The sequence below is a fragment of the Coregonus lavaretus genome (assembly GCF_964263955.1).
Source record: "Coregonus lavaretus genome assembly, chromosome: 34".
Classification (NCBI taxonomy): Eukaryota; Metazoa; Chordata; class Actinopteri; order Salmoniformes; family Salmonidae; genus Coregonus; species Coregonus lavaretus.
The window spans coordinates 18,493,345-18,506,314 of record NC_140021.1 but is presented as its reverse complement, the minus strand read 5'-3'; positions in this window follow the sequence as shown (position 1 = coordinate 18,506,314).

Genomic DNA, 12,970 nt, shown 5'->3' with positions numbered 1-12,970 from the left:
AAAGACATGTTCCGTATCCACTCAGATATCATGTGTAGGCTACTTGAATTCACTGTCCTTAAAGTTCTATAAAACTACAGTACAACAATGTCCAGTCAGTCGTCAAGATCTTAGGTCACAACATAATCGTTAAACTTTAGTTTAGCCTACTTGTGAATTGCGCATTGCCTGATGGTTCTGCTCTGGGGCAAGATGTGTAGTAGGCCAATCGCTGAGTCAAATATTGTACCTTTCAATTGAAATCAAATGCATATTTGAAGTTTATTAAGTTGATTAACAAACATTTTCCAAAGAAGAAAAAATAAGAACTAATATAGACTAGCTACAAAGGCTGTCAAATGAAATGTAGAGTACCAGCCATTAGGTGCTAATATCTAGTACTAATGAAATAGGAACACCTCTAGCTTTTAACAGACAGGTGCAAAAACGATACCTTTGAATTAACACTTGCTTTTGATGAGCTTGTAATTCTTGGGGTGCATGTGTAAGTGTCATATAACCCATAGTGGTGATATTTCACATGATGAAGAGAGAAAGAGCCTAGCAGACAGCATATTTTCCTCTTTCAGGAGACAAAACGGTCTTGAGACAGAGGCCCACAAAGGAGCAGAAAAACGTAAATGTCTACTTCATCAATCCAAGCTTTATTCACACTTTTAATGTCACTTAGTTACTGTATTAACAACTTCAAGATTGATGTTTGTTATGCTATGTTAAAGGTGTTATAGGGATCAACTGTAAAATGTGGCTGAGAAAAACCTACCACATCCACATCCAAATCCATTACAACTGAGGGCTGACCTAGGATCTGTAGAAGAGGGGTTTATTGACCTAAAGCCAGCTATCCGATATCAGCATTTCATTAATGCCCTTAATACGAACAGCTGTGTATGTGTGTGTGTGTGTCTGTGTGTGTGTGTGTGTGTGTGTTGGGGGGTTAACAGACACCTGAGTACCTCTATAGGGAAACGTCCTCCTGAATGAATAGCCTGTTAATAATACCGTTCCTGTAATTACAAGTGAAACATGTTGTGCTCCTGTGATGTTGATTTATCTGTGTGGGGCTCCATGGCTGTGGCCCACTCCTCACCACCTCCACTTCCACTTGGCTCAGAGATGTCCCCCTCTCTCTTTCTCTCACCCCTCACAGACTCTCTCTCTCTATCCCCATCTATCCCCATCTCTCTCTCTCTCTCTCTCTCTCTCTCTCTCTCTCTCTCTCTCTCTCTCTCTCTCTCTCTCTCTCTCTCTCTCTCTCTCTCTCTCTCTCTCTCTCTCTCTCTCTCTCTCTCTCTCTCTCTCTCTCTCTCTCTCTCTCTCCCGCTTTCTGTCACCGTTCCGACAATTTTGCCACAAGTCCAAGGTCTCAGATGGTGTGCGATGCAAAATGTCCCCCATTAAATTCCTAATAATCTTTTTTGGTGGGCTGCAGTGGGGGTCTTGGCGAAGGGATTTCTTGTTTTAATTAGAAGGTTTAAGGAGCTAAGCCCTTCAGAAAAGCAGGTCCTCTGAGAGGTGGTGTGTGTATGTGTGTGTGTGAGTGTGAGTGTGTGTGCTTGTGTGTGTGTATGTGCCCTTGGAGAGGTGGTGGGTGCAGGTGATCCTCCTAACAGAAGTTGCACCACATCGGCAGCCAATAACTCGTTTAAATATTAGATTGGTGTTGGCTTGGCACCCTTCCTGGTCCTGGCCCATAAAATAACTCCCCTATTTCTACACTTGGCACATTCTCACGTTTTGTTTTGGCATCAGGGAAATTAAATCAGGGGTTCTTAGGTTCTAATACTACTGAGAGGTAGGCCTAACTAGTAATGTCTGCACATAAAATGGAACAGAATTATACGATCTCAATGACTGTCTGAAGCTGCTTGTCAATGCTGGGTGGATATATTTGTAGTAAAGCATGATGTGTGGGACAATATGGTATGGTAGACCTACAATACATGTTGTATTGGCTGAAATGTTATGGAATGATCTTATATGACGTGGGATGTTCGGCATGGTGTGTATGTGTATATGAAATCAGAAAAGCGACAACACCTTTGGTATAAAACAAATATGCTAACTTTAGACTTTTACAGTATATTATCTGAACTTCTGTATCTGGGGGGTCACTTTTGTGCGCAACATCCCATTGCACTTCCAACAAGTTACAGTTCAGACTAGTTACAGTTCAGTCTAGTGAAATGAGAGAATATAGCCCAACCACTGACCTCATCCGTCTAGAGGACCATTACTAGGCTAGAGAGCCAGAGATTAAATATGTAAGAACTCTTCCTATCTGGACAAATTGCATGAAGTTTGTCTGCACTAGACACAGGCTAATCAGGGCCACATTAACAGTCATTTGGAAAGGGGTTGTCAGACTCTTAGAGCCATTTATATTATCTGCTAATGCTAAGCACAAAAATGCTAATTAACTAAAGTCCCTGAACATTGTCATCAGTTTCATTCTGCGCTAATTTAGCACACAAAGACACATTTAGTGCCATATAGGAGTAGACTCCTGCTAGATTCATCTACTTCTGAACAGTATGGTCACTGCGTAGTCCAGCGATTAGCCCACTGAAATGGTCCAAAAGGTTGCTGGCCTAAATCTGCATGGTGGAAAGCATTTAACTTTGACTTATCCATCATTTATCAAACATCACTGTCAATGCCAGAGCCTTGTTCTGTTTCAGCTACAAGGCCAAATAAGCAGTTGCAGCTCTACCATTTACTTGTTCTTTTTTTGTCATTCATCTACACAAAATACTCTATAATGTCAAAGTGAAAAGAAAATTCTACAAATGTATACAAATGAATACAAATTAAGTAACTAAAATATAGTCATTGCATAAGTATTCACCCCGTTTGTTTAGGCAAGCGAGTAAAATTTGTCTTAACAAATCACATAATAAATGACATGGAAATAATAAGGATTGACTTGATGTTTGAATGACTACCCCCTTTTCTCTCCCCCATACATACAACATATGTAAGATCCCTCAGTCAAGTATTGAATTTCAAGCACAGATTCAACTACAAAGACCCGGGAGCTCATAAAGAAGGGCAGTGATTGGTAGATGAGTAACATTAACAAATCAGACATTGAATATCTCTTTAAGCATGGCCAAGTTAATAAGTATGCTGTGGATGATGTATTTAACCACCCAGACACAACAAAGATACAGTCGTCCTTCTGAACTGAGCTGCAGGACAGGAAGGAAACTGCTCAGGGATGTCACCATGAGGCCATTGGTGATTTTAAAACAGCTACAGAGTTCAATGGCTGTGATGGGAGAAAACTGAGGATGGATCAACAACATTGTAGTTACTCCCCAATAATGACCTAAATGAAAGAGTGAAAAGAAGAATACAAATATACAGAATATTCCAAAACATGCATCCTGTATGCAACAAGGCACTAAAGTTATACTGCAAGAAAACGCAGCAAAGGAATAAACTTGTTGGCCTAAATGCAAAGCCTTATGCCTCCTTATTTTCAAGCATGGTGGTGTCTGCATCATGGTATGGGTATGCTTGACATCGGCAAAGACTGGGGAGTTTTTTTTAGGATAAAGATAAACGGGATAGAGCGAAGCACAGCTAAAAACAGCTTGATTCAGTCTGCTTTCCACCAGACACTCGGGATAAATTCACCTTTCAGCAGGACAGCCTACCTGTCGAGAATATTTTAATTAAAAGCACACCAAATTTAAAGGGATGGCTTTAAATAAATGTACAGTTAACCCTATTGAATGAAAACTCCACGAGAAATTCTGTTTGCCAGTAAGTGGAAGGGTTTTCAGTGGTTGAATTACATTTATTCAGCACGTGCAAGGGAATCACGCCAACAAAGTCCGTTAAGCACCTACATAAGGTAAGTCTGAATACCATCTACTGAGGTATGCGTAGGAAAGGCATACATTTCCTAAGTCTGAATTGGGCCCTTAGAGACTAAGCCATTGGCAAAACTGCCACAGGGACATGTGTGCCCCCCCCCCCCCCCCCCAATATTCAGAACATGTCAATTCATTCCCCTCAATAATTTCTAAACGAATATATACAGTATATATAGTGTTTTTTTTATTTTATTTGTTGGTGGGTTTGGCTCCCCCAGATAGCATATGAACACGTCATAAGCAATGGCCAAATATGTAGAGTTGCAGAAAATGTGCTTTAACAGTTGACTTTGGGCACGATAACCGGTCCAACTCCTCCTCTTTTTCAAACAGAAATGGGGGTGCCTTTGGTGGTTCATCAATGTGTCATTCCTGTTATGCGCACCGCGATCTACATAGCTAGTTCGTTAGCTAATCTAGCCACTTGTAGCTAGCCAGCAAACTGCTCCAGTATGTGTTGATGCCATTTCACAGGATGTTTTGGGGGAAGGAAGCTGTAGAGATTGGAAAGAAATGGCACTTCTGTAGCCAAATAACTTATTCATCCATTTTGTTTTTGTTTTTAACCATTAAATGACCTGATATGATGGTGCATTGATCAGTTATACAGTTTAAAGACGTTATTTTATCATTTTGGCCCAAAGTCGACCTTTAAAGTAACTGTCTGGTGTTTCCAGATTTCTATGAAATATGACCTATAATTCATTACAATGAAATTACAGTGAAATCGTTTTCCTTCCAAAAAAAATGGTAATTAAGTATGTTAAAATGCATCTTTTCTGTGTTGGAATGGTCTGGGCATACCCCAACAACAGAATGTTGTGACCTTATACCGGTCATGATATCATCCTCTATGAGGAAATTTCAAGCATTTTTGAAACGGGCTGTTTGAGATACAAGTTTGAGGTGAGGGTTTTGAAGCTTTTCTTTCTCCAATTTATGCTTTGCTACAAACTATAGGATGAGTCAACAGCATTATTTGGGTGTGAGTTAACAGAATATTAACTTTTAAAAGTGAGATTTCACTGGACAGTTACTTAAAAACTGTTAAATTATCTCTCATCCTCATGGCAAAATGTGAAGAATAGCATGAAATGAGCTATAAAACTGCTAAATGTTCTCTCAAACTCATGACAGAATATGTATAATAGCATTTTTAAACTGCAAATGTTTCTCTCAGCCACATGGCAAAATGTGTTGAAATGCAGGAAGTTAGCTGTTTTCCCTAAAAACAGATTTCTGGGGGTTGGGGGGCCTTCCACTTATCCTTCCACTTATACTGTGTTATCAAAATACCCCTCCATATACCCTACAAAATATCCCTCAAGAGAGGCAAAATAAGTCATGTCAAACTGTGTAGAATTGCAGGAAACGCGTTTAAAATGTTTACAAAAATGTCTGGGGGAGGACCCCCAGGTCCCCCCCATATATCTACACCACAATTTCACCCTTGGACTAACCCAAAAAGACTCACAGCTGTAATCGCTGCCAAAGTTTTTTCTAGCATGTGAATACTTATCTAATCAAAGTATATTAGTGTTTCCTTTTTCATTACTTTTTAAGAACCACTTTAACATTACAGAGTATTATTTGCAGATTTGTGTATCCCACTTTGTAATACAATATAATTGAATGAAATCCAAGGGGTGTGAATACTTATGATACCCACTGTATATAGAACCATTTTGTAGGCTATATAGAACCTTTTGGTATTTTGTAAAGATCATTTGAACCATACTATATGTGTTATTGTTCAAATTAGACTGATAGGAAGCAGTATTATCCATCTCAGTTGTAAACTAACTACTTGATTTGAGCTTTGTTTATCGTCAAGGAACAAATATTCACCAGGTTGTGTTCTCCCTCTTCTCTCTCTTCTCACCCAGCGTTGGCTGATTTGCAGGAGTTGTTGCCTGCACATATGTTGCACATTTCTGCATGTGCACATGTGTGGGTGGTTGTGAAGGGGGTGGTGGTAGCTTGTAAGATATAGTGCTGAATTTTTATATCTTGTTTTTCATAAGCATCTAATTGCAAGAGCCAACCTGTGAAATATATATATATTTTTTTATAATTTGCAATATCATGACCATCAATTATAGGTACACTAAAATAAAATGAAATCCTCCCTTGGATAGCTTTCAGGACTGGATCTCTTTTAAAATACAATTATAAGATGCTTGTGATCAAATGATGGCATATTGAAATGACAGAAATTAGACAACTCACTACTTGTTTTCAACACCTCTCCCAACACCACATTGGGACTAAACATATTCCTCCTCCAATGCAACATACAGTGCACAAACACAACTACCCTGACCATATACAGTAATCTATAGGGGATGCTAGCCTGCGATGGACCATGGTACTCTCCTTCTGGCATGGTGCCATCTCCCTCCTCCACTATACCATGCCCTCCTGGGGGACCCACTACTATCCCAGGATTCCACTGGTGTACATGCCTCACTGCTGCTGCCTTGTCTACCCCACCATGGAGGCATATGGGAGGGGGAAGAGGTGTGAGTGTGTGTGCGTGTGTATAGGGAAGGCCTGAGGAAACAGAGAGGGGGAGGGTTACATTTACATTTTATATTTAGCAGGGGTTGTAGGGTCCGCAGTCTTTACATGATGGGTGGAGGGGTGGAGGGGGGGAGAATAGGGTTGTCGTTTGGTCGTGGTCCAACAAAATGTCATGCTAGTCAATGTATCACCAGTGGAGGCACAGACAGAGGGACTAGAGGCAGAGGCAGACACACACAGAGGCAGAGCCTCCGACAGCCTCTGCAGGCCCAGACACCACCCATCTGGGAAGACAGGAAGCACAAAGAAGCAATAGGCTAAACATGTTCACCGCTAAGGATCTTAAAGATAACCCTCCCAAAGTCCCTAGTCTACAGAATGTGAACTGTTCACCAATCGACAGGGGATTCTCTCATACTAAGGCTATCAGTGGAGGTTCCTTCACCTAGAAAACAGAGGATGGACTTGTGTAGAAACATTTAAATTTATAAAACCTTTAAAATTAAAATCATAATTATGATATTTACTGTGTACGACAGACATAGTTAAATGGTTGGGCCATTGCTAATCATCCTTATACAACAATGGTAACAATGCTAGAACGTAATTGAAGCACCATGGATGATTTCCTTGTTAGTATGTGGTTTATATCAGGTTTATCTTTAACTCCAACATCAGAGAAAGGGCTTTTTGGTTTATTTTGGCACAAACTCTCAAAGTAATTTCCCCCAATTATTTCCTCATGTTTAAAGACACAGTGTGGTATTATTCTGGAAATGAAACAAACAAACACACACCACCCATCACTCCCCGACAACAAATCCATTCTCCTCTCAACCCATTTTTTTATGTTGATTCCATTAAAGTGGTGTTTTTAAAGAAGAAAAAAAAAGGATGAATAAAAAAAGTGTGAGTGATAAACATGCAGGCAGGTGTTGACGATGCAAATGAAACAGAGGACAGATGGTTAGCGGCTCCATCACTCACTCAGAGGATAATAAATAGAGGTAATCAAATTCCCTCAGTGGGTTTGGGACTTTCTTCAGAACTTCCCTGTCTGTGCCACCATCAAACAGGCACCGTGTGGCACAGCTCTGGAGGATAGCCTAAATGGGATGATGGCCTTAACTTCTGAGAGGCTTCTGAGAGTTTTTCTACCAATGCCATTTTGCTCTACCGCATAGCCTGGCAATGTGCCAACCTCAAACAACTTTTTGTGGTTTTGAAATCATAGTAAAAGAGAGGGGTTCTGGGTGTGTGTGTGTGTGTGTGTGTGTGTGTGTGTATGTGTGGTGCCCCAAGGGTGTCAGAGAGCAGCAGACCTATAGATATTGTTATGGTGTGGTGTTGTGCTTGATTACAAACATATAGCTCAAAAACAAAAGCACTCACATGCACATACACAGATATACAGTATTGTGTGACCAGTAGGCAATACAAAAACACAGAAAAGACCTTCACTATGTCAATACACATGTAGATGTTATTGAAGGTGTCACAATAATTTGTATACAGTCTTAAATATATACACAGACACACACACACACACACAGTATATGAGTGGGGGGCGGTGCAGCCATGGACCTGCTTGATTGCAGGAATGCTGCCTGGTATCCTTGGGCGCTACGCGTGCCAAGCTACCAGTCTGTGCCGTCACACCTTGCTACCTTTTAAGATTGCCCTGCAGAGACGGCGGGGGGAATGCCAGCCTCTACCCGCCGCAGTCTGGAGGCCCTGGAGAACCACGAGTCAGGGACCGTTGCCAACATTATACCCAGGAGAGCGACTGAGGCAGGGGGACTAGAGGAGCTACAGCCTCCTGTCCCGCACCCCAGGACCAGGCACCACACAGCGGGCCCAGATAGTAGGAGAGACATTCTCTGGATGAATCTCCCATTACACTATACATCAAGATAGATTTCACAGTGAATCTATAACATGTGTGACATACATATCTACAACATCTATACATCAGTCTGAGGCTGTAGATGATCCATTAAGAAAAGTGTGCAGTATGTGTGAGTACGTCACTTTTTTTTGTCTCATCTTCATCTACAAATGGTGTCGGATGGCAGAATGTAAATGAGATGGTTATTACGGCAGTGTTCATCAAGCCAGGCTGGAGAGACTTCAATAGCTTGATGAATATGCATGCAAATTTGTTAATTAAGTTAATTATTCTGCTGAAAATTCATTTGTCTTCCAAGGACTTCTCCTGCAATGATTCGAACATGTTTCTGTCATTAGTCATGCACCATGCTATTTAAAATCACTTTGGGCCACTTTTTAAAAGTTTGACAGGGCCAAAAAAGACAGAGGGGGAAGTGTAAGACCAAAAAAGAGTGTGAGAGATAGAAAGATAAAGGAGGGATGGAATCTGTTTTTAGCAACTGAAATATTTTTGGACTGCTCCAAGGGAAGGGGCTGACTGGATGGCAGTAAAGATGGCAGAGCAGACCAGAGCTTAAATATGTTGGGTGAAACGTTTACCACTAAAATACTAACCCATTGACCACCCACACCCATTCATATCAGAGATGTATTAGTTCCCTACATTTAATGAGTTTTATTGTGAAAGACATCAAGTGTAGCTGGGAGTTCAATTAAACAATAGAGAGGTATTTCGTTTAGCTGTAATGTATTATTTACAAGTTTGTGTTCACAATATATCAATAAAGCTATTTGTAGGGGAGCCTTCTTCTTCCAGGCTTCTAGTTTTTTTGGTTAGGCTTTCTTGTGTACATTTTTAGGGATTCTCCCAGTGGGGAATGACTGCGCCTTAGACGGCCGCTGTCCACTGTATGTGGTGCTGAAGTTCTTAATTTCCGACGCTGTCGCTGTCAGTGGTGCTGAATCTCTGAAAGGCTAAGGCTTACCTACATGAAGTGTATTATGAATCAACATAGTTTGTGTACGACTATTCTCATACTAAACTTGATCGGTTGTCTGTTTTAGTTGTAGGCTTCCTGTCAGCATATTGACCTTACTCAAGAAGCACGATGAAGAAAGCTCACGAAGTAGAACGACCCCCGCTGAGCGCCGCTACGACAGTGACAGGTGTTTGAGAAAATACCGCGTTTGAACGCCGTGTAACTCCCACCGTTGGAGGGACATCTGAACACCACACCTCACAGCTGCCACAAAAAGTGGACTACGGTAATAATGACAAATCGTTGGCATATTGTTTTCATTTTCCTAATTTCTGATTCAGGCAGCCTACATTTTCTGTCGAGAGAGAGAGAGAGAGAGAGAGAGAGAGAGAGAGAGAGAGAGAGAGAGAGAGAGAGATAGGTCAGTTTGCCTAATGTACATACACACACAAAATATTCTTCACAGGCCTACTTTACTTCTCATCTCTTAAATGGAATGCTCAGAGGAACATATTGCAACATAACCGAACCCAACCATTCTCTGGCAGCGACCGCAGCAGTGTTCACGGGCCAATGAAAACACCTAGTCCCCTGTCTCCACTTTTAATTGGGGATCTTTAGTGCTATTAGCTGCAGAGGCTGCTTGCCTGGCTCCCTCAGTAGTGTCACTACCACTGTGTCTCTACTGACTATCACTTTATGTGGCTTTGGCACAGCTCCTCAAGTGGGCGCGCACACACATGATCCATTCTGTGCTGTAACACACACACACACACACACACACACACACACACACACACTTCGGGAATACAGCTTAATCAATGATTTAACAAATATTCATTCATTCGTTCAATCATTAATTTGTGGTACATATAAACTATAAACGTATATGATAAAAGGCAACATCATTTACAGTCCATAAACAGGTGAAAACGCTTTAGAGGAAGTGGTCTCCTACAAATAAAAATGGGTAAGAAGGCCTCCCAATGATTCCCCTGTCTGCTAATGCTTATCAATTAAACATCGCCATCTGGTGGGAGCAAGAAACATGACAAGTAAATAAATTCAACTAGACGGGAGCTGTTTGACTCAGAGCCAAATGCAAACTACTAGTACTGAACCAGCACGTATCCAGTAATACCAGGAGATTTATTTGTGCCAGATGTGTTCTGCTGAGAGTTCTCTTTCTCAACGTTGCACATGTTATGCCCATGAATAATGATACACTTTAAATCTGCCAGCCTGGCACAGTACATGCACAGTAATAGGACTAAGTGTGTGTAAGGAGCTACATTCTTAGCTTCTACATATAGCTACCGTGTCCATTTGATGTTTCACATACAGTGAATTTGCATCTATAGACTGACATCATTGGATTTAGCCAATTTGTCAACAATCTCACTACCTTCAAACTAATGAATAGGCTTACTGAATACTGAATGATGGATGGCTTAAGTTATAGTTGAGCAAGAATACATGCAAACAATAGAACAATCAACATAATGTCCAAACAATAGAACATAGCACATAACACTAGCCGACACATCCACACTGAGTGTTTGTCAGCCTGATAGCATTCTGTTGGTTACCTGAACAGCTGTTCTGATCACAGGGTTACACAGCCACACTCCAGATGTGAGGAGCATCAATTACAGACGCACCTGAGTCTGGTGATTGCATAAATTATTAAGTACAATATTGATGTCTAGCACTGGTAGTCTCCTCAAGGGAGCAGGATTTAGGTAATATGAACTTTATCAAAGGCCCACCAGGCTTAAGTGGTTTTAGTGTCTGTCTGTGAAATAAAATGCATTACTACAAAGATGATAATATGGAAGAGCTACAGGACTCGTTTGCAAATAACATTTGATGATGTTTCTGATAAACAGCATCACAGACTAATTGCTTGAACAGACAGATGGTATAGGCTTAAGATTTTAGAGAATAACCCCAGGGGCTACAAAATAAATGTACAGATGTGCAATAACCAAACGCATGAAGAAATATTGGATGAAAGGAGAGGAATGAAATAAATGAGGAAAAATAAACGTATGGGCCGTTTTCTTTTGTTTTCTCACTTTTGTCTCTCTGACATCTGTTGACGAAGAGTAACATTAACAATGCCAGTTTACTAAAGGACCAATCCAGGCCGAGGTAAGAGGAGACATAACCTATCCCTTACCCCCTCTGGTGGTCACAGCCTATACATACAATTGGCATGAGCACGATGACTGAGCCTGATAAACTAACTCATTTACAGGCGATCTAACAGCAGGAGTTGAAAATGTTTATTTTTTTTCTAGAGTCTGGCACGACATTTTGAGGTATTAATACACAAACAAATCATTGTATGTTTGATATTCTTCAGTGCAAAAGCTTTTGATGAATTATGCTTTTGTTGATAACCCTGATCATGTGTAGGCCTATGCATTTACAATTAAATGGACTGAAAACAAAACGTTTATGTGAAATGTTCAGAAAGATGCAGGGAATGTGATAGGAGGGAGTGTTAAAATCAATCAAGTAAATTTTTTTTTTAAAAGCTGCATTTGCCTCTGGCAAATATCAGACAAAACACTAGATGCTATTGACGGCCAAATCTAGTACCCAATAATTGTGTTGTTTTACATGTGGTTGACACCTCTACCACATGCATATGTATGAGCATTCAGAGCCTTTTTGTCTGAAATATCTCAACACAATCTCAATTATAATTGTTGTTAAATGCAAGTTTAATTAAATCGCTTACAATAAAAATTCAATTCAGAGGCATCTTGCATTCTGACATAAATGTTGTCATTAATAGTAAGTATGGAAGAGAGAGAAAACAAGTGCCTGGTGAGGACTATAAGACATCCATCATTAACTTTGCCCATTTCTCTGTCGTCTTCTAGGGTGAATTAATAGAGTGTCACAGGGAGGACGGTGGGAAGCCTGAGGCTCTGAAGCAACACTCCCTCCACCTTCTGTTCCTGCTGCTGGGGTCTCACAACTCAACTGATGACGATTATTAGCTCACAGACTAGTCTCTTCTCACAGGCACTGTGCAGGATGCCCTGAGTATGACGAGAGAGACTACTCACAGACAGACTGTAGGAGTGAGTCTCACTCTGACTTAACTCTCTGGCAGGCACAACAAGTCGACAGACACCACACTTGGTGGTGGTCAAGAGACAGTGGAATTCCAAAATGGCTACTTATTGGGAGTGTTTGCTGAGAGAGTACCCTTAATAAAAGAGTTATCAAAGTATATTCTTTCAGGATGTCCCTCGTATACAGTGGGGAAAATAAGTATTTAGTCAGCCACCAATTGTGCAAGTTCTCCCACTTAAAAAGATGAGAGAGGCCTGTAATTTTCATCATAGGTACACGTCAACTATGACAGACAAAATAAGAAGAAAAAAAATCCAGAAAATCACATTGTAGAATTTTTAATGAATTTATTTGCAAATTATGGTGGAAAATAAGTATTTGGTCAATAACAAAAGTTTCTCAATACTTTGTTATATACCCTTTGTTGGCAATGACACAGGTCAAACGTTTTCTGTAAGTCTTCACAAGGTTTTCACACACTGTTGCTGGTATTTTGGCCCATTCCTCCATGCAGATCTCCTCTAGAGCAGTGATGTTTTGGGGCTGTCGCTGGGCAACACGGACTTTCAACTTCCTCCAAAGATTTTCTATGGGGTTGAG